The sequence below is a fragment of the Emydura macquarii genome, unplaced genomic scaffold, assembly GCF_026122565.2.
Source record: "Emydura macquarii macquarii isolate MOO-44397 ecotype Brisbane River unplaced genomic scaffold, CSIRO-AGI_Emac_v2 contig_1363, whole genome shotgun sequence".
NCBI classification, from domain to species: Eukaryota; Metazoa; Chordata; order Testudines; family Chelidae; genus Emydura; species Emydura macquarii.
In genome coordinates, this window is record NW_027131500.1 from 776058 (window position 1) to 798763 (window position 22706).

General features: G+C 38.3%; 1 protein-coding gene across 28 annotated transcripts in view; it reads left to right on the forward strand.

The window, feature by feature from the left end:
• SORBS2 (sorbin and SH3 domain containing 2) overlaps window positions 1–22706 on the forward strand; it is a 400789-nt gene that overhangs the window by 143621 nt on the left and 234462 nt on the right. For all 28 annotated transcript variants that reach the window (XR_010920450.1, XM_067551608.1, XM_067551605.1 and 25 more), the window contains one exon: window positions 17204–17341. The gene's annotated coding sequence lies outside the window, so the exon portion shown is untranslated. The remainder of the gene's footprint in view (window positions 1–17203; window positions 17342–22706) is intronic.

Sequence of the window (22706 nt, forward strand, 5' to 3'; positions counted from 1 at the left end):
TGATAAAATTAGGTGGTTCTTTTTTAGAAGTTATAAAGGCACCTTGTAAGAGCCAGAACTTCGCTTAAATGTATAACTTCACTATTGACTTTCCTGATTTATAATTCTCTCAAAGTACTGTAGGACCATACAGTAACAAAGGCAGTAGTCAGATTTCATCAGATTTTTGTAGCCTTTATTTTCCAGCACCTTTGGAGACAGCATTCTGTTCAGGTTGTTGGTCAAATATATCAAAAGTGTACATTTTTACACCAGTTTCTACTAGTCCATGTAATAAAAAGGCCTCTCCAATCACTTCACTAAACTAGAATAGTAATTTTTCAAGCAAGGGAAACTCCTTGGCACCAAATACATACAGATAAATTCAGCAGCATTAAGTTGGTAAATCTAACAAGGATTTAAAAGATGGGACTGAATTTTCAAAAGTCTTCGTCAGCAACCTATCTGTGTTCCTACTGAAGGCAATGGTAAAATTCCCTTTGACTTCAACAGGAGCAGAGTTAAAATAATGTTGAGTACTTTAAAAATCTCAAAATATGTCCATCCAACATCTTGACAGATGAAAGAAAACACAACGAAGTTAGTCAGTCAATGGTGCTTGGCACTAGTATGGGAGAAGAGCCCAGTGTACTGGCAGACTTTCTCACAGTGGCTACAGGTCCACTTGCCAAATGGAGATTGGAGCACGCTTTGCTTCCTGGATCACCTATGGGCATCAGCTTGGGCTCTCTGATGACTTTCTGTGACGACTGCACCAGCCTTAGCTGGCTTCTCCAGACTGAGCAGTTGTGGCAAGGTTTCTCCCAGTTGTCAGTGGGAATGCTGAATTTCCTAAGACCCTGTTTGACCTTGTCACTGTATCAGAGCTTTGGCCTTCCTCTATGTCTTGGGTAATTCTTGAGTTGGCCATATAGCACAACTTTTGGCAGACAATCTTGATGCATGTGCTCCATGCATCCCAGTCAACAAAGCCTGTTAGCGTCCAGCATAGACTGTAGACCAGTTGTCTCAAGGATCTTGTTAATGATCCGTTGGTCCCAAGTTACTCCAAGGATTCTTCTGAGACAGCGAAGGTGGAAGTTATTCAGTCTCCGCTCCTGCTTGAAGTACGTGACTCACTGTTCACAGCTGTAAAGGAGGGTATTGAGGACACAAGTTTGATAAATAGACACCTTTGTATTCAGGGTTAGCAGCTTGTTGTTCCAGATGAGGTAAATTTGCCAAAAATGACAGAGGCTTTGCTGATTCTCACATCAAGTTCTGTATCAAGGCTAAGTGAGCTGGTTAAATTTGAGCCAGTATAACAGAAGTGATCCACATTGCCCAGACTTTCATTATTGACATAGACTTTAAGGTGGGATGTTGGTGCTCTGTGACGTGAAAACTGTTTTCTTAATACTGATTACCATGCCGAACTTGATACATGCATCAGAGAATTTATTCATCATGATCTGCAATTCATTAGGTGAATTAGAGATTTTAAAATCCTATACAGTGTTTAATGTCTAATCCTTTCATGCATTTCCAGTTTTATGGGGTTTTTTCATTCAGCAACTACCAACAAATGCTGGATCTGTGTATGTTTTGGTGGCAGTTTAGGGGAGGGATCAATGAAATACAAGATTGACAAACATGAATTACTTGTGTCACTGTTTGTTACCATTTAAATTAATGGAGCCATATTTTGCATTCAGACTCTGTGTTTAACTCCCATTGATGTCAATTTGAGATTTGTGTACACATAGGGAGGGCAGAATCTGGGTGGGTTTACACAGATCATTCGCAAAAATGTATTAAGTAGAGAAATTACAGATAATGGTGTAACTTCAAAAGTGACTAATGATTATGGGTGCCTCAATCAATTTTTCATGCCCAGCCAGAGACACCTTAAAAAAGTCTGATTTTCAGAACTTGCTGAGCATCCACTCTGAGAATCAGAATCATTTGTTTCAAGTTGGGTACTCACAAATACTAATCATTTTTGTAGATTAGGGCAATACGTTTGGTGTGTGGCAAGCTCACTTAACACATGAACCGTCATCTAATTTTTGTATTGGAAAAAGCTGAATTTTCTAAATGATCTCTGAAAAGAAGAAAGATTCTCTCCATCTAGACTTAAAGTAACATACCTTAGTTTCACAAATAGGTATCATGATGGCAGCTCTATTTCATCGTTACTCTTTGGTGATAACTGTAGAGATAATACTTCCGTGTTATTTTATGTCATGAAATCAGGAGAGTTCTCATCTATCATTTAATTTTTCTTGTAGGAGATGGTCACATATGCCATCACCATCGTTGATTTTAAATCATCATCACATCACCATCATTTATTTTAAAAGTTTCCTTTATATGCACTACAACTGAGCCCTATCTCTACCACAAACTACAGACAATAGAACTGGGGTTTAAATATCCTGAACTCTGGAAAAGTTGAAATTCAGATCTGGGCTTGGCTCATTCTGCTGGTCTTTGTTTGGCTGGTTTTGTTTTAAAGACCTTGAAGAAATATTAGTGCTAAGTAAAATTACTGCACATCAACCATTCTGAAACTGTGACAACCTGCTGGTGGTTCATGGACAGCTGGTTGGTGACATGGTGTTACCTCTCCTCATTTAGATGTGAAATATTCCATACGAAAGCTAAAAGTAACGATTTTTCTTAATTTTCTATATAAGCAATTTTTCTAGTTGCCGCATTAATATGTTTGTCGCAGCTTAGATTGCAAGTTTTGGGGAGCAGAGACCATGCGTTCTGTATATCATATGAAGGCCAAACACAGTTTGGGCCCAAAATACACACTGTGTGGTGGAGGAATTAATATTAAAGTGTCTGTACTTGAACACAAATTTCATTCTTCAGTGTTTTAATGCAGCATTTTACAATCACAGCATTTGCTTTATAGTCTCCTTTATTTCATAATGCCGGGTGGGAGAAATGTAAGGACACTTAGTTATACATTAGATTAGATTTAATCAAGAATAATTACACTTAGTTCTTCCACTCTTAAATTTTTGATAGCTGTTCATTACTTTGCTCTTGAAACCTGGATTTGAGGATATTGGTAGCAGTGAATAAAAAAAATAGTTGTTGATTTGGTCATAATACTTTCTCAAGTGCCCACATGCAGTAGTCCTTTGTTCCTTGCAGTGATTTTTGCCTGAGGATTGGAAGTGATTAGGTCTGTTTTGGGCATGACTAGACTAAGATTAAAAAGACTTGGAGCAAAAATACACGTTCAGATTTTCTCTTTGTTGATGGGTGAGATACTTTGGTGCAGAGGATGTGGCAGTTCCGAGAATGTAAACACTATTTCTAGGAAAGAAAATCCTCCTTTCCATTGGTTTATATTTCAAAAAGAGAGGGAATTTCCTGATTTATGATTTTAAAATTTTAATCTATAGACATATCCAGGGCAATGTCACACTTAAATTATCACCTTAACATCATTTTTGACTCGGAACTCTCCTCTGGTTCTCCCACAGCTCTCACATTTTTTATATTGCCTGTTATCACACCTTCAGTGCTGCCTGTGCATGATACTGAAATCCCCATCCATGCCCTGCTCTCCTCTAGCCTTCATCATTATAACTATTCCCAAGTGCCAGCTCTCCAGCCTCCAGTAAGCACAGAATGCTGCTGCCTGACTGTTTCCTGCATATAATGAGGCATAGACCTATCATCTGAATCCTCAAAGTGTTCCACTGTCTCGTCATTTGAGAATCCACTTCAAATTGCCTTCCTTCCCTATTCCTTACACTCAACTGGCAGCGGCATCTCCTCTGTTCCATGCAGTCTTGCCACTATAGGCAAATAAGAGAGACTGCTCTCTTGTTTGCAGCTTCTACCTATTGAAGCACCCTTCCTCTTCCTTTCTACTTCAGTCATTGACTCATCATCTCAATTCAAATCTCTGCAGAAAACATAAGGCCAAATTCTGCCCCTGCAACTGCAAGGCTTCCCCAGCAATGGAATCACACAGGTTGTGCTGTGCAACGGAGGGGCAAGATTCTGAGCTGTGCGCTCCTTGCACAGCACAATGCTCAACTTCATGGAGGTTGTCTATATATCCTCACATGGAGGAGGGCAGTGTCAGAGGACCCAGTGCTGCGTGCATCATCCTGTCTTTACCTAGCCCCCCTTGAATTGGCAGATAATGGCTGCAGAGGCTTTTGCAGCCTTCCTACAGGCTGAGGAATGCAACTAATTCTTCTATCCTGGCTCCACCTCTAGAGTTTCCCAGGGCTCCTCCAATGCTTGGGCTGTATACCTGCTAAAAGTGGATGTGTCCCATGCTGTATGATTTCTCTATTGGTTCCTTCATAATTGCTGTCTCTCTCTACTAAACTTTGCAGTTATGTTTGTGGTACCTGTAAAGCATTTTGTGATAGTTTGTATGGAAGATGTTATACAAAATAAAATTGCGTTGTATTGCTGTCTTTTACAAACCAGTACTCTGGTAATATATCTTTTTGTAAACTATGTCTAATTCATTTTCTACTTTAAACAAGACAGTGTAACATGATGTTTTGCTAAAGGAGCACCTTCAGGTCCCACTACAGGGGCATTCTTCAGGTCCCAAGAATCTGGAGCAGATAGAAGAGGTAAAAGCTGTACCTTTCTGGTTACATTACACTGACTCAGCACAAGCCAAGATTTTCAAAAGAACTAGTGATTTGGGGTGTTTCTGTTTATCTGTGTCCAGTGTGAGATATTTTAAAGGGGCTTGGTTTTCAGAGGCTGGGTGTGCAACATTTTCTGAACATTGGGCCTCTTCAACATGTCTCAAGTTGGGCACACAAAAATCAAGATGCCCAGAAGCACTAGTCACTCTTGAAAATGGTGTCCATAAATTTTCCTTTTCATGGTCACAGGTAGAAGAGATTACCCATACAGGGAAGCCTATGGTGGAAATATGTAGTTGTGCTTTTTGGGTTTTTTTTTAATTTTGTTTTGTTTTTTGAAATAATGGATGTCACTAAGTGGATTAGCATCAAAAGACAGTGAAAGATGCACAGAGTGTCAAGAGAGGAGGATTAGGAGATGGATACTAAAATCATTTAGACAATATTGACCACACAAACTATCCGCCTCCTTTACCACTTTAACCATCTACTGCTTGGATATAGGACCTAACTCCCTACAGCCCAAAAGTTCATTCTGGCTGTGAATCAGTGGGCAGAAAGTGATTAACTAGCAATGCGGCTGCAGTCCCATTCCTCCTCATATGCTCTGAGCATCAGCTTTTCTTCTGTCAGACAAGAAAACACTATATACTTTACACAAATGTTTCAACCCAATAAAGATTGTACTACAGTTAATGGTACTGTGGGGAACTCAAATGGCAAACAAAATCCATATGAGATCTCTTGTTTTCACTTCTAACAATCAAAGTAATATGTAATAAATTATTAAATATTTAGAATGTTTATCTGTTAACAAAAATGACTTCAGCACTGATTTCCTGAGTTACTCTCTCAAAGGGCCAAGGATTGCACAGTAAATTCAATGGCAGTTGGAGCACATCAGTATTTTATAAACTTGTTTTAGAGGTTAAAGTCAGCGAACTACAGCTCTTCCTAGAAGCACAAGTAAAGCTCTTCCTTCCCTAGCACTTCCAAGAGGACTTGCCAGGAAGAGGGGAAATCTGAAACAAGAGGGACAGGTATGTTGCTTGAGGATTAACTGTGGTTTAGAAATAATAGTACAGAAGAAGAGGCATCGTTGGCCTCTCATCTGCAAAAAGAACTATCATTATTATGTATTTAAATACTACAGGCTGTGTACTAGGTGCGTTGCAATAACTCCAGAATTATTGTCCTTGCTCTGAAGAGCTTACATTCTATGGACAGATGAGTAGACCCAGGTTATGGGAAGGGGAAACAACTCTTCTGTATATTGTCCCAATAATGTCATAATTGAGCTCTCGGGATATCTTTAATCAAAAGTCCAGTTCAGTTTAGGAATGGGGTGAAGTTCAAGCCCATCCATACTACTTATCATTAACTCAATAAATTTATTTATAAAATTAATATTAATAAAAACCAAACTTCTAAGCTGTTCCCTTCCCTGTGTGTATCTTAGACTGTAAGCTCCTCAGGGCATGGAACCAGAGTTCATTGTCTATAGTATATTATAGTATTTGACCTTTCATGACAGTTACAATAATATTGCTGTGTAATAGTATCCTGCAGCATTTGTCCTTTGACAATTATTTTGTAACTTATTACAGATGAAAATTTATACAATGTTACCCGTTCTGAACATCTTCATTGATTAGGAAAAAACCAACAGCTTCTCCTATCTGCATATTTTCAGGCAGCTCCAACAATCTGATATTTCTTAATCTGATTTTATTTAAGCTTATTTTCTGGGTCATCAGTTCAGTTTTTCACTGCCTTGCAGTGCTTAGTATTTCTCGTTAGAACAACGTTAACGTTGATCATTATTTTCATGACATCAGTTTTCCATTCAGCCTCTTGCTGTCTTGAAGATTTCAAACTTCATGTTATCTGCAGCCATAGTAAGCCTACATTGTGTCTAATTTATTGTTACCTCTCATTACTTTTCAAGCCTGCCGTAACATAAGTCAAGTCTGTACCTCCAAGTGATGCAAAGCTGGCAGCCAACTTTCTTCTAGTAGAAACTCAAAAGTGAAACACAGAATCTTCAGCAGGTTATGGAATCTCTTGAGGGAGAAGAAAAAGAGGACTTCACTGTATAGTTGCATCTATATTTATAGAACCTGCTGTTCACAAAGAAAAATTAGGATAACATCCACAAATATCAAAGTAGGAAAAAGCAACAAATTCCCTGCAGAAAACAAATAGTTTGGTGCTTAGCCACTTCCATTAAGGTCACTAACTAATTGAAATGACTTTTATTTTAGATGTCACAAAGCATCTCTTTTGTTTTGTTTTGTTTTGATTTGTTGATATTTTATTTTGGCATAGGTCATCCTATTTAAATTTTCTGTGAAAATTTGGTGAAATTACACTTTGTCAAAAGACAAGGTGGACAACATTAACAAATCGCCAATCTCATCATAAGAGATCTGTCATGACATGTAATTGATAGACACTCCCTTTACCTAACCCTTAATAGTAGGATCCTCCCAGAAGTCACAGGTCATCAAATCCTGTTTTACAATCATTCTCCCTGCTCCGAAAGCTAGGGTTCTGTATTGCCACAATAATACATTTAGGGGGAATGTCTCTTTAATTATGAAGAAAACCATGTAAACAATGGAGACACTTGATGTGGTCTCCGAAGTTTTCAATGGCTAGCTGGAAAATTTAGAAAATAAGCCCAGGTGTAAGAATCACTGAATTGTGTGAGCTGCAAAAAGCAGAGCTAGTCCAATTCTGCATTTTAAGGATCCTGGTAATACTATATTTGATTGTTCTTTATGGCTATCTCCTAATTATTTGTGCTCACCAGGCCCTATAAACTACCTTCCCTGAACTCTGGAGGGTAAATGACTGCATGCTTAAATTGTGTGAAAGTGACAGTGTAGAGTGAAAGAGCCTTAGAGGTCAGTCACTAGGAGTCAGGAGGATTCTGATTTTTTTCTAGCCTGTGATAAAACAGTGATTCGTTTGATGACCTGAGTAAGTTACTTGACCTCTTTGTGCTTCAGTCAAACCCAGGTAGGAAACTGAGTGAAAACGCAGGTCCTCGCTGAAAACCAGATGCGTACACCATGACTGGAGAATGGCAAATATAGTACCTATTTTTAAGTGAGGAACAAACAGTGATCCAGGAATCTACAGGCCTGTTAGCTTGACCTGAGTTGTATGCAAACCCTTAGATTAAACCTTGAAAGAGAGAGTAATTAAAGACACACAGAGCTAAATAGTAATTGGGGAAAAAATATATGTTTTTACAAAGGGTAGATAGTGCCAGATCAACCTGATCTGTTTCTTTGAGAAGATAAACAATTTTCCAGCCAAAGGAAATGCAGTAGATCTAATTTACCTGGATTTCAGAAAAGTATTTGAAGCAGTTCCACATGGGGAATTATTAGTTATATTGGAGAAGATGAGAATTAATATGGAAATTGAAAGGTGGGTAAGGAACTGGTTAAAGGGGAGACTATAATGGGTCATATTGAAAGATGAAATTCCTAGTGAAGTTCCTCAAGTATTAGTCTTGGGCCCAATCTTATTTAACATTTTAATTAATGACCTTGGGACAAAAAGTGGGAGTGTGCTAATAAAATTTGCAGATGACTCAAAGTTGGGAGGTATTGCCAACACAGGAGAAGGCTGGAATGTCATACAAGAAGATTTGGATAACCTTGAAAACTGGAGTAACAGAAATGGGATGAAATTTAATAGTGCAAAGTGCAAGTTCATGCATTTAGGGACTAACAACAAGAGTCTTTGCTATTAGCTGAGGACTTGCCAACTGGAAGCAACAGAAGTGGAGAAAGACTTGGGTGTATTGGTCTATCACAGAATAACTGAGCCACCCAGGTGATGTGGCCATGAAAAAGGCTAGTACAGTCCTAAGATGCAGTAGAGATAAGGGAGCATTATAGGGAAGTATTATTACCATTATACAGAATACTGGTCAGATCTCATGGAATACTATGTGCAATTCTGGTCTCCCATGTTTAAGAAAGATTAATTCAAACTGGAACAGGTGCAGACAAGGGCTTACTAGGATGATCAGAGAAATGGAGAAGCTGTTTTATGTATGTTGGCTCAAGAACAAATGGATATAAACTGGCCATCAACAAAGTTAGGCTTGAAATTAGATGAAGGTTTCTAGTCATCAGAGGAGTGAAATTCTGGAACAGCTTTCCAAGGGGAGTGGTGGAGGGCCAAAATACTTAACTTGTTTCAAGATTGAGCTTGGTAAATGTATGGAGGGGATGGTGTGATGAGGTTGTCTATAATGGCATATGACCCATCCACATCTGCTATTAGCAAATATGTCAAGTGGCCAGGGATGGCACACACAAGATGGGGAGGGGTTACTACAGCAAATTCTTTCCAAGGTGTCTAACTGGTGGGTCTCATTCACATGTTCAGAGTTTAATAGATTGCCATATTTGAGGTCGGGAAGGACGTGTTGGCAGAGACCTCAGAAAAGGAAGTGGGGTTTGCTTTCCCCTGCAGCATGGAACATGGGTCACTTGCTGGGTTGAACTAAAGTAAATGGTGGATTCTCTGCAACTTGAAGTCTTTAAATCAAGATTTGAGGACTTCGGTAACTCAGCCAGCGCTTATGAGCTTATTGCAGAAATGGGAGGGTGAGGTTCTGTGGCCTGTGATGTGCAGGAGGTCAGACTAGTTGATCATGATAGTCCCTTCTGGCCTTAAGTCATGAGTTTGAGTTCAGCTTTCTTGAACAAACACATCAGAAAAAAATCAGTCTCTAGCAGAGTTAATTACATATTATACATACCAAAGAGACAAAGTTTACCAACCATACCTGGATGCCCTCAAGGTTTGGATGGATGGTGGCCAACGGCTTTGTGTCATATATTCAGATGCCAAGTCAGCTGGAATATAGAAGCAAAATAAATTGGATACATGAACATTTCTGAGTGAACATAATGATAAATTTATTAAAAATGTCTGCCTTTGCCTATCACTTGGTCATAGTTCTCCTTGCTTCTAAATTAACAACGTAGGCTTTTGTATTCAACTCTTCTTCATAAATACCATATTCCCTCCTCACCCTCGCATCCTAGCAGGGATTCAGATCTGTAGAAGCATGGGACTGGAGTCCACTGCCTTTCTATTTATTCCTTTAACAGCAACAGCTATTATACTCACCCCATTAGGAAGTAAAAATTAGGAACAGTTTTCATGTAGCTCCTTTTCTTTTGCCTTCGCTAAGCTGGTCATCTGTATTCTGCAAGTATGAAAATTACCTCTCTGTAAAAGGCCAGCATGTAGCCTAATGCCACCTTGTTCCCATTTATGCCCACAGTCGGGCTAACCTACTGTGCTTAGCCTCCTGCACAAAGGTGAATTTTGCCCCAATTACCATGAGCCCATCCCTGTAAGTTGCTATGCTCTCTCAGCTCCTACTGCATTCTCATTGTACCTCAGAGATTCAGGGCCTATATCTGTAATAATTAAAAACACAGTAAGTGATCAAAGCTCTGGCAGAAAAGAGAGCATGTAAAGAAAAGTGACCTTGTACAAAGTTCCTGAAACAATGGACTGGCAGTACACACAGAGAACTTGATAAACAATAGACTCTTGTTTTGTATTTCCTGTTAAATCCTTTTGCATATTTATGCCCCTATATATTTTTGTGATCACTTGAAATTAATATTGGAACAGAGGCAGGTCTGTTTTACTAGTAACATAACCAGAATATTATTGTCAGTGCAATTTATCAATTGTAGTTGCAGTTAACACAGCTTTTTTACCTTATGAGAATACGGATAATGTAGACTGATGCCAGTTAAAAGCAATTGGCATAGGTGCTGGATAAGGATTAACATAATTACTAAAACACTGTTACACATTTTTTTCTTCATCCTGAGATTTTCCTTATCCTGATTTAATGTAGTTACTTGGCATTCATGTATATGGTTGGGGTAATGACACCATAATTTTTTAGAGGATATCCTCATGTAATGTATCCCAGTACGTTTTATAATAATCAGAAATGTCTAGTGCAGTGGGTGAATGTGTAACCCTTCTGCCAGTCGGCATCAGCAGCAACAAGGGCTGGGTTCAATATCTAGGGATCCCTTTTAACAATACAACACAAAACCAGCTCAAAGCCCCACCCAGTAACCTGGAATAATTACACACCACCCTTGGGTTCCTCTAGAGGCAATACTTCCCCTCTTGCAAGCACAGAGACTGAGTGTAGAAAGAGACTTTTAATAAAAGAGGAAAAGTAACCCAGCATTAACTTGGGAAAACACCACAAGCAGGATTCACATGCATAAAACCATGAACAAAATATGTATTCCAGAGTACATTTGGCAGTTTTCTTTTGCCTCGGGTTCTTATGTCCAGCAACAAGAAGTTCCTTTAATATGCCCCTCCCTTCACAGCACTCCACTCATAGGTGTTGTCCTTAGTCAGGGAAGACCCAAAGTCTAGAGGTGTAGTTGTGGAGTTCACCTCCCACCCTGGTTGTGAGGGGGGAAGAAGAAGGCAACTTGTTTACTCTGCTAGCTTGCTGCTCTGCCAGTCTCCTGCTGGCCGCTCCACCAGCTACCCTGTTGGCTGCTCTGCTGTACATCATCATCTTCCGCTACCACCTGCTTCTCCACTATCACTGCTGCCGGTTGATCTCTTGAGGTTCCCCCAAGCTCTCTGATTCTCAGCTCTCCGTGATGTCAGCTCTTAGTGGATGAATCTCAGTGCTGAAGTGGGGCAGGAGTACTGTCCCACAGTAGATGAGTTCAGTTCTAGCGAGCATTTAACGAAACAAAAGACTCCTAATGGAATCTTAATTAGCTCTATCTTCAAACAGCAGGACCATGCCTAGGGCTTTTAGGCAGAGCCCATACTTCCAGACAGGAATGAATACCTATCCCCACCCCCTCTCTCCCTTCACAGGGTTCTGGCATCCAGTCCCTTGCTTAGCCAGTTCTGTTCCTATGATAGTGACCCATCAATCAGAACAGGCTAAGCACAGTTCTGCTGCCCTTTGCTCATACAATAAGGGGAACCACATTTCATTACCCTGCATTTAACACTAAGATGATTTGTAACCCAGCACCAGCCAACGGGATCCTTTGGGCAAAGCAGTCCCATCATGCTGAGCACCTAAGCAGAGTGGGTTTCCTCATGCAAATACAGTCTGGCCTCTATACCTTTACCCCTCCCCGCAGCCAGCTCAGCAGGACGTTCAGATTCTGCTTACTAAATACAGGCTAATTGAACAATGTCATTCACATTTCCCTAAATATCAGGAGTGAAATCCTCATCCCATAGAGTTTGATGGGGCCAAGATTTCACCCTAGATCTGGTTTTCTGAGAATGTGATTGGCAGGGAGCCTGGATTTATCTGCTACTCATTTCAAAGGTGGCATAAAACCTGTTTCTTTCACCTGGACTAGAGATATAATTAGGATTTGGGGGTGCTGAAAATACGCTGGGCTGGTAAATGACCTGTTTTTTTCCAGGGGACTCCAGTGCCTATTGTAATGTAGGAGATCTCAGAGACAGAAGCTAAAGAACAGTTTCCCAAGCTTTCAGAGCTAATGACTCCATTCCAGATTAAGAATGCTTCATGATTGTCTAACAAGAATCCAAACTGTGAGCAAGTGAAATTTTGTAACCATGACAATACCAGTTAAGTATGATGTCTGAAAAAGCAAATATTATAAAGGAGATAAAAACTTATAATTTAATATGTTAGATGAGCCTTTCTTGTTGACAAAACCTGTTCTATACAAGGTTTGATAGAGGAAACAATAGATTTATTTCATTTTTAGTTGATGGTCAATATCAAATTTTTATTGCAAGCATTGAAGAAAAACCTGTCTCCTCAAGCTAAAAGAAGGAAAAATAGAACAGAACTGTCTAGGCACCTGCAATTAAAGCTAGGTGACTAGACAAAGTCACCTGCAGAATTTTTTCATGAGAGATGCCTGTCAATTTGTCTTACAATGGTCCAGTCAGTGCTGAGGAGTCAATAACATCTTCGATGCAGGGTCTTGTAATCCACCTTTTTCACACAGAAGTTACTGGGCAAATAGTACCACAGCTGGACCTGTGTTCCTTCAGACATTCATTTATAGTGGTCAGATGCTTCCTGATAATTCCTGGCTGGTTCCTCAATTCCTTCCACAAAATCTGAGCCAAGAGGAAACTACTACAAGTTTCCTGTTTATGCTCAGGAAGACCAAATTAAAAGTTTTCTGATGAATCACGCACATGGACAGAAAATTCTTGTTCCATCTCTAGGGAGAAGAACTCAGCTTATTCAACAACGCAGGCTAAGCAATGCTATCCAAAATGAATTACTGATGGAATCTGCAAAGGGAGATTGATCATTCAGAAAAACCTGCACTTCTGCTCTTAATGTGAAGAGCTGAATTAGCACTTCACCTCATGACAGCCATCTCAATTCATCTGGAAAGTGGAGTTGATTGTAAGAGGAACTCGTGATAAAAGAGCAATGCAAAATATCAAAAATTCATTGCCTAGGCCTTTAGTTTACTACTTTATAACCTCTATAAAGACATGTTTTTTTCAAGACATCTTATAGGCAGCAAGAGATTGGGAGCATATACAAAAGCTAAAGCTGTGAGGCATTATGTAGAATGTTTTGGATCCATGTGACTTGGTTGCTGTTCTTATCTGTTGTCAGCTTGGCAACATCCATGCAGATTGCAATCCACCACTCCCACTGGGTGTGGAAATCTTTGACTGCTTCCTGCAATGTCTTTAATAAAGTAGTCTCTTGTTGTTTTCCCTGACACAGCTGTATATAAGAGCAAGTCTGCTTCAGTAACCAATTAGAAACATATCTTGCAAACACTAGAAATAATGCAACACCAAATATATCATTTAACTCATCAATTTCTTGGGCAGCTCAGCCAGGTCACTAAGATAGTGCAAAATAGTAGAGCTTAGCAAAAATTTTTGGACAAAACATTGTTAGTGGAAAAATGTAAATCTGGATGGACTAAAACACTTTGTGAATTCATGTCAAATTTGTCTAATTGTTTTGGTTTGGGGAGAGGGCAGAATTAAAAAAAAAAATTGACATTTTTTAAAATGCAATGTTTCCATTTTTAACTGAAAGTAAAATAAACACTCAAAAATGGAAGTTTTTAATTCAGTCCAAAACAGAAATTTTTTTCTTTTCAGTTTGCCAAAACATTTTAAAAATGAGTTTTTTCCAATTTCCCCCCTCTGATCAGCAAGTGAACCAAAAAAAAAAAAATCAGTTGTTTGCACAGCTGTACATAATGGTGCTATTTGGAAAAGGCATTATTTGGTGGCTGTTTCATGCTCTATGCTTTTAAAAACCTATTGAGAAATGGTATTCCCCCTTTACACTGTCATTTGATTTGTAGAAAGTCCTAAAAGTCCTTGAAGGATTCCTTGTTAACATTGCCGCTTTGAGTAATCTAGTCTGGAAAACTTTCCAAAGGAGGAACAATTCTCCAGCCATTGCCTACAGACAATTCCCATAGGATTTGCTCATATGCAGTGGCTGGAGAAGCCTAGAAAACTGTTTCTAATGGAATTGCTGTAATTATTATATTTTTCCTTCAATAACTATGCAGAACTCCCATTATCACTAATAGAAGGTATGTAGATATTTTGAAGAGACAATTTACCCTCATGTGGTGATCCTCTGTTACTGTTTTAATCTATCTAGATTCTTTACGTGTCAATTTAAGATATTGGAGTGGTTTTTCAAACTTTCTCCTGTACTATCCAAACATTGAATTGCATGAAGCCTTGAACAGGATGTCTACTCAACATGTATTTTTTATCATTTTCAGTTAGTTTTGATTAGTTTGTACTGGTCATTAATTAAATAGTATCATAAGCTCCAATAAAACAATTCTACAAATGAGTTTGTGTCAGAGTTGCCAGTGTTAGTGAAAAGGCAAATAGTACAATTAATATTGTCTGAAAAATGTAATGTAACAGCCTTTGCAACGATGACAGGGATCTGGCTATTATTTTTCTTGCCTTTTGTGTCTGTGCTTTGTGTCTGTTTTGCTAACAAACATAGGGATGATCAGATCTGGCCAGGAGAGGGCCAGATGGTATGTACGTTTTTAGTAATATTTAGAAACTATAACACATTTCTCATAACTAACCATCATCTGATAAGATTTATATCCAGTAATTGAAATGAATGATTAACATATACCAAAGCAGTACTACTGTGCAGGGTTGTTAAATGCTATAAAAGATAACAGATATATTATGATTTACACAAAATAAATTGTAAAGAATATGCAATAAATAATTAAGGTGCCGAGATGGATTACATGCTGATGACAAATCAGGGAGCTCAGTGCAGTGAATGGCTATCTTCTGAGAACATTGTTTCACAAAAGATATATAGCACTGCATAACAGCAGACCTTAGAGTATCTTAATTTATTAATCTATATTAACAATTGGACATTAAGACATAGCTCCAATGTTGTATGAATCTAATTTTTTGGTTGTGAGAATACATGTAGTATCAGGATTTCATCTGTATGTATCAATTCTTGGTGGTTTGACCTCTTAACTACCATAGCAATGTATTATTGAGTATGTGAAATCTAGAAAAGTGACACATTAATGGCCCAGTGCACTTGTCATATATATTTACAATCTAGATTGTCTCAACTGACAGTGCCCTTAATGGGTCACAAGTTTATGTCTGATCCAGCATTCAGAGAGTTAACCCAGTTTAAAAAATAAATGTAAAAAGTAAGAATTGGGAGTTCTTAAACCTTAAAGTTCTTAAACTTTTAGTGATATCAGTCTATAGTGTAATAGAGCTGAACTCTTCTGTACTTCTATGGATGAATGTTTGTGGTAAGATAGTGGTCCTAGATTGATTTGGCTGACATTCAACCAGTTGAGAAGGTGACTGGGCATCAATTTTTGTAACATTTCCTTCATTCTAATTGTGTGCATATGTGTCAACAGGGATGACAACTTGGAAAGAAACAATAATAATGCTTAACTTAGCGTCAAATATTTAATGGTTATGTTGTTAGTGCCCCTGTTTAAGAACAATTGTTAACTAACAATGGTAAGGATCAGTTTTGTGAGAATCCTTCCCCTTACGTAGAAACATAGGTTCTTTTTCATTTTCAGACTTTGACAGCTTCATCACTGTGATTGGTAATGAATTATGGTTGGTGAGCACGTTATTTTTAATTGGACATTTATGAGGAACCTTTAGGTGCTCATTCATATTTTGTTTAAATTGCCAATATAAAATTTCTTTACTACATTGGTGCTGCTGCATTTTTGTCTGATATCCTGATTCAGGCGTCAGGAAAAATATTCTTCAAATGCCAGCCATTCTTGTACCATACATCAGCAAATAAGAAGCTGTAGCTGTCCCGTGATTGAACTCATAAAACCTATCCAAATGAGCTAACCAGTTAAATAAAAATCTGAGCTAGATTTAAAGATGTAATAAAGCATGTTATAATCTACCCAGCATGGATTTGTTTTGGATCCAGATTAGAAAGTAGTTTCAGATCACTATTTTTTCCCCCTTCTAATGGAAATAACAGACTTGTGAAGGGCAGTATATAATGATGTGATGGGATGTGAGAAGCTGTCTTGATGATGCACACAGTCAGCTGTGCTTGCCCCAATAGGTAGGAAAAAATGTATAGAGAACATCCTGAAAAGCTTCTTCCCATGACAGAAGAAGCTGCAGAAGGTTAAGTGATGATGGCTGTTTCTTCACTGATTTCAGTTTACTGATGTTATCTGTGACCCCCAGAGAAATGGCTTTCATGCACCAGAAGAGCATGAGCACGAAGCTAAGTTTTCCAGTGATCATTAGCCCAACTTGTGTTAGACGCTTTGTTTTCCATGTCATTTTTGCAATAGATGGGGGCCGGTATGTGGGTAACTCTATTATGTCACTGAATGGTCCCCAGTCCTTACTGACAAATAAGGTACAGTGTCAACAGTCTCAGGCCACAGTCAAAAATATCCAGACATTAAAAATAGCATAGTTCATGAAACTGAAAATGTAGATGCAGACTGAAAATAAACTGCTGGCGCCTATCTTAGGAGACTGGGTTGTCATCAGACACTGACACCAACTAGATCAAAAACACTTGAATACAAAATGAGCAAAAGAGAAAGCCCTTCCAGCTCAGAGAAAAACTCTTTTGTAGAGATGGCACAGCATCTTCAGTGATGATTAAACTTGAAATTACTTTTCCAAGCTAAAAGAAAATATAGTGGTTCATTTCATGAGCCCAGAGGTAATATTGTCTTAAAGGCCCCGGATGTGTTTTTTACACTGTTTTCCCTCAGCAACATTACTTGTTCCTTCTGTTTCTTTAAATGAAAATTTGGACAGTGCACAAAATTGTTGTTGTGGGTTTCCTGATTTGTGTGTGTGTGGGGAGAAGGCTGGTTTTCTGTATTGCATTTTCATTCTGATTGTAGGCAAACTCATATGCTGCTGAAAATAGCTCAAATGCTTCTAGAACAGTAGAACCAGCCAGCAGCTGAGGTTCTTTTATTCTCTTATCCCCTTCTCTTTCTCCCTTACAGATTCTTGGAGTTGACTTAAACTTAAACCTTTCTCAAGTGCAAACCTTCTGAAAGGGCTGAATAAACAAGATCTGCATGTACAAGGGTAGAAGCATTTACTTCCTCTGTACTTGAGAAACAGCCAAGCTTGTCCGTCTGGTAAGTCGTATTTTTTTCTTAAGGATTTATTTTTTCTTACTGCATTCATGATTGACCTTCTTGAGTCTCTAATTAATGTTCAGAGAGAACCTGCCACTGACTACTAGTATTTGTCAGCTATATGTTCTATTTCTGTACATAAGCACAAACCCAAATATGTTATGCAGAGACAGGAGTTTATGTCCTTCCTTATTGTGCTTTTTTTTGAGACTCTATGAAATATTAATCTAAAGTTATATGTACTACATTTTAGAAGGGGATGGGCTTTAAATTTAATTTTAATAATTTAGCTTTCAGGTTGTTATAGCCAAATCATAAGAGAAGATCTAAAGCAAAACCCCAGATCATTATATTTTTAGATTTCTTCCGTTTTCAAATGTTTTAAAGTTAGTAAAATACAATCAAAGTAAACAAAGTAAATAAGTAAACAGAATTTCTCAATTATAGCAACAGAAATGCTTAGTATTTATAAATCATCTTTCCAGTTGATTCACTTGTTTTTCCTTGACTTGCTTGCTTGTTGCATGTAGTACAGAGACAATAGATAATCTAAAATAGTGCAATGTAAGGTTTAATTTTTCTTTCACTGATGTTAATGTATGCACCTACTTAACCTGAGCTGTTGGCAAGTTTAAAAGCAGGCTTCTTTAAACTACTAATAAAATATTTTTATAACAGCCCTTTCTCCATTATAAGAATACTTGATGTGGCTTACAGTTTTCAAAGTACTTTGATCTCTATACTTCACATGTAACATTTATTTTGATTATGGGGCGTTAACATATCTCTGGGGAAAAAAATGTTTTGCCCCAGTGATATGACAACACCTCCTGATTAAAAACTCTGATTTGTCAACTACATTCCTGTATTCTTCTTTACTATGACCAAAATGAAGAAAATATCTAAAAAAGCAAAGCAGATTCTTCCATTTCTGAGATCAATCACTCTTCTGAGCTTTGATGATCAGCTTCCTGCTGCATGCTATGTCTTCGCTAAACAAGATGCTAGCACTAAATGACAGTTTACAGAGACTTAGTCCATCAGCTCACATACATTGTGAACCACTAGTTTACCACAATTACTATGTTCTTGTGTACTGTATGCCTCAATTCAGCATAGTTGGTTTTTCAAACCCTGGGCCACATGTAAAAGCAAATCTACCTCTAAAAATACAGTAGTGTTCTGTATTAAACTTTTCATGAGAGAAAAGCTGTAGGGATGAATTCTCTTATTGAAAAGCTGTTACTGGGCTTCCTAACTCATTACATTTTATAGGGAGGCTTTTCAGTTTATTTTTTGTAAAAGAAAAACATTCACAGAAACTTAGAAAGTGTGTATATAGTTTTATTGTATAATATATATTTTGGTAAAAATATAGATTGTTGTATAAAATTTAACATTTTAGGTGTCTTATTATATTTGTTCTTCAGAAATGCAGGTCTAGGTTAACGCCCTATGTTAGTGTTTCCCACTGGTGTAGGAAATGTGGATCCCATTCCCAGAATCTTGCTTCCCCTAGTTCTGGGCAGACAGTAAGCTCAGAGCTATGTGGGATTTGCATCACTCAGCTTACACACCTTTGGCTGATTGACTTTTCCTCAGCTAATAAGGACATTCAAACAGATAGTGAGGTGATGCATAATCGTCCAGTGACCTGGTTATTTTGTCCACTTAATTTTATCAGACTAAACCACCTTGTCAAGCCACATTCCCATGTCTGACCAAAAGGAATCAACTGACTTGTGCTTCTCCTCAACAAATTGACCTACTTCTTTCTGCTTCAATGCTGGGCCATCCTAGCCATCTTCTCTCACTCACTTCTCATTAACCTCTCCTTCTCCTCATCTAGCGTGCTTCTCTCTTACGTTCTCGTCTTCCTGAACAGTGAAGGGTTCAGGAGTGCCTTCTGATCCCTCGCTGAAAGACCCCACTTCCTCCTCCCCCAGCTTGATCTTTCTTCCTCACTAATTTACCCAGCTCTCCCACCATGCAGTAATGAAAGCTTGTCTTATCTTTTAACAATTGTTAGGTAGGGTGAATGACTTATAGCCTGTCTGTGGATGATCCATTATGGAGAGGTTTTTAAGCTCGTCTGAAAGGAATACTGTTTAGACAGAAGGTTGGTTGCTGCATTGTGGTCTCCACTGAGGTGGATGCATGCTCGCAGATGGAAGTCTGGAGGTAATGTGTGATTCTCAATAGATCCTCTTGGAGAAAAAAAAATACTAGACTGTTATTGGCAAAACTCTTTCCAAATCTTATTTTTATCAGAATAATATTTGAGTTATGAAAAGTAAGGGTGAAGGAATGTCTATAGTGGAATTTTCCACTTGTTCCTTTTTAATGATGAAACATTTTGTTTAAAAAAATTATAGTCAATTGCTCTGGAACTGACACCAACTAATGCTAAATTTCAGCCTACCGTTAATTTTTATGATCAAGTAATAAGCTCCTGCAATTAGGAGTCAGTATCTGAACTGCTGACACAGCCTGAATTGTAGTGGTGTGAATGTGGCACTATAATTCAGCTGAATGAAGGAAGTCTCAGGAGAGAAGTGGAATGTCTTTCTTTGCTTAAATATACCTCTGCATTCATAAAAAACACACTGTAACATTTTGTGCCGGTTTCTCCCTTTCACAGTGTGTCTTTGTTCACTCTCCAAAGGTGATGTCAAATATATCAGTGAAAAAATAATAAACTTCCTGATTTGAATTTTTTACTTTATTTAACTGATACACTCCCAGGGAGCCTAGTAAGTTCTGAATAGCCTAGCACTGTTACTTGTAATGCAATGTGTTTGGAGAGTAAAGGTTCACTCAGAGCAGTTAGAGTTGGTTAAATAAACATATGTGACGTCACTGCTGTCTGTATAAATTCAAACAGGGGAGTATGTGTAAGCTTTTGATAATGGAACCTACACCATCTCAGGACATCTCAGAATTTCCTTGATTTGTTCCAAGTGTAGAGGTCTGTGTTCCAAATACAGTTGTTGCTTTCAGCATGTAGTGTTTCTAGAAACAACTAAGGTTGTTCCCTGCTAGCTAGGATTACTTGTATAGTAAGAATTTCACCCTGATAAAAAATTTGAATTCAACATCTGTTCTGCCATTGATGGGCACAGGTAGCTCCTGTGGAGATTACTGTGTGTTATGCACACTTACCAAGAACAGAGATTAGTGGATATTTGTACTAACTAAATGTTGTTTAAAGCTCTATGACCATGTTGAAAAAAGAAATCAGGAGAGTTTAAAAATGGTAGAACAATGTATTCGGGATGACTGAAATTCATCCATTGTGTGGAGGGTAGCAAGCACACTGCCCTCTTCACTACTTAAGGATCAAAGGGGGGATGCACCAGGATCAGCTGGCTGAGCAAGCCACAAAAGAAGTCTCCGCACTGGGCCTATATGGATCAGCATAGAAGGTTGAGGATGACAGTGGATAGTTTTGGGGCAGGCCTGGGGCAATGGTTCAACATTTACGTAGATCAGTTTGTCTCAGGACCCAACACAACTGGTGCTGAGGGGTGCAGCTGCTGTTGTACCCTGGTAGCCCCTCCATGTGAGTTGAGTAGGGAAAGCAGCTGTAGAGGGCTAGTGGCCCTGCACTGGTAGCACTTCGCTTACATAGAACTGGACCGCTCAGGTTTTATGTAAGTGGAATACATTTCATCTTACGTGATTTATAAACTTGATTCTCCTTTCACACCAGGGTGGAAATGAGAGCAGAATCATGCTCAGTATTCTTTATTTCTATTCACTCGTGTTATGGAAAAATCCAGCACTGAACAAAGACCAGATAGAGCTGCACTACTCAATTTTAACAGCTGGACAGCTACTTGTCATCTAATAAAGTCACAGAGTCACAAATTAATCATGTCCTAATGTAACATCTAGTCACACTGTTGCTAGTCTAGTCTGGTCTAATTGCACTGTTGCAAATCATCATTATGTTGAGCTGTAATGCTGTGACATGATGGCATATCATGTAAGAACTTCACCTTTCTCCCTTCATGCTGGCTGCTGGGAGAGGGCCTCCCCTTTTATTCTCCTTCCTCATTGCTGCCAGCTGGGAGAGAAGGAGAACATTCCCACTCCCTCATCTCTTCGTGGCCAGGATACACCCTTACCCCTTGAAGGTCTCCAATCACTTAAGCTAGCAGAGTGCCATTCAGACAGAGGGTCTTGAAGAAAGACCTGTAAGAGCCCTGATGAACCTTCTGCAGTTTATGGGAGTGAATTAAAGTACCTCGTCTTTACACTATAACATTCATCTGGTAGCAAGCACTGTCATTAAGACTGCAGAATTGTTTTAATGGAAATCTCCTTGTTTTATATGCTTATAACTTTATATATTCTTTTCAAAAGAATTCATCTTTTGGGATGAAAATTTTGCTGCTTGGTCTCTGAACAAATGGGAATATCCATGAGAGAAAATTTTGACTTTTTGGCCAGAAATCTAAAACCAAAGTAGTTTGATTTGTAACTACTACGGTGCTTCATTGAAGTTGTAGTTTAGGTAACTCATACTCCCATTCTTCTATAGACAAGGGTCCCTGATCAGATTACCTTTACCATGATGCACCATGGTTCCCCTCTTTGTGAGGCAAGGCAATGCATCATGGGAGTACCATGGCCAATGTGCATCATGGGAAATGATATCTGAGAGGGAAGCCCAGCCCAGAGAAGAATGGGGACAGAAAAATTAAAACTATAATTTCCATGAGGCACTAAGATGGTATATCTGAATTGAGATATTTATTTTCAGCCAAACTATTTTGGTTTTCAGGTGAAAGCTGGAAACTTTTCAGTTCTCAGACTTTTTTCACAAAAACAAAAAAAATTGAAATCACTGTGGAAAGCTGATATTTTTGCCAAAAATTTAGTTTAATAGAAAACTTAATTTTCCATCAATAATAATTTCAATGGAAAAATTTTACCAGCCCTACTCAATCGTCTAGTCTGAAAAATATTGGTTGGTTATTAATAATAATAATATACAGCTCTTGCACAGCACTTGACTTCATAATAGTAAAGTTTTATGAACTGTACTGAAAGCTATGTTAGTTAATTGTCTGAGTGTTCCTTCCTATAAAGAGAATAAACATGCGTGTGCATTTTTTTTTAGTTCACACCTGTGTGCATCTTTGAATGTATTTTAGTAATCCTCAGTTTTCCTTAAAGAATTACCTACTTAAATTCATGTATAAGAGTGTGCTTGCCTATGTATATTATTAGTGGTTAATGACTAATGTGTGTCATTAGTGGCTTAACTCCCTAAATATTTAATACTCTTTAACATTTGAGGAGGCTTAAATACTTATGCCACCGTAAAGCCTAGGAAGCTTAACTTTTTGGTCCACCT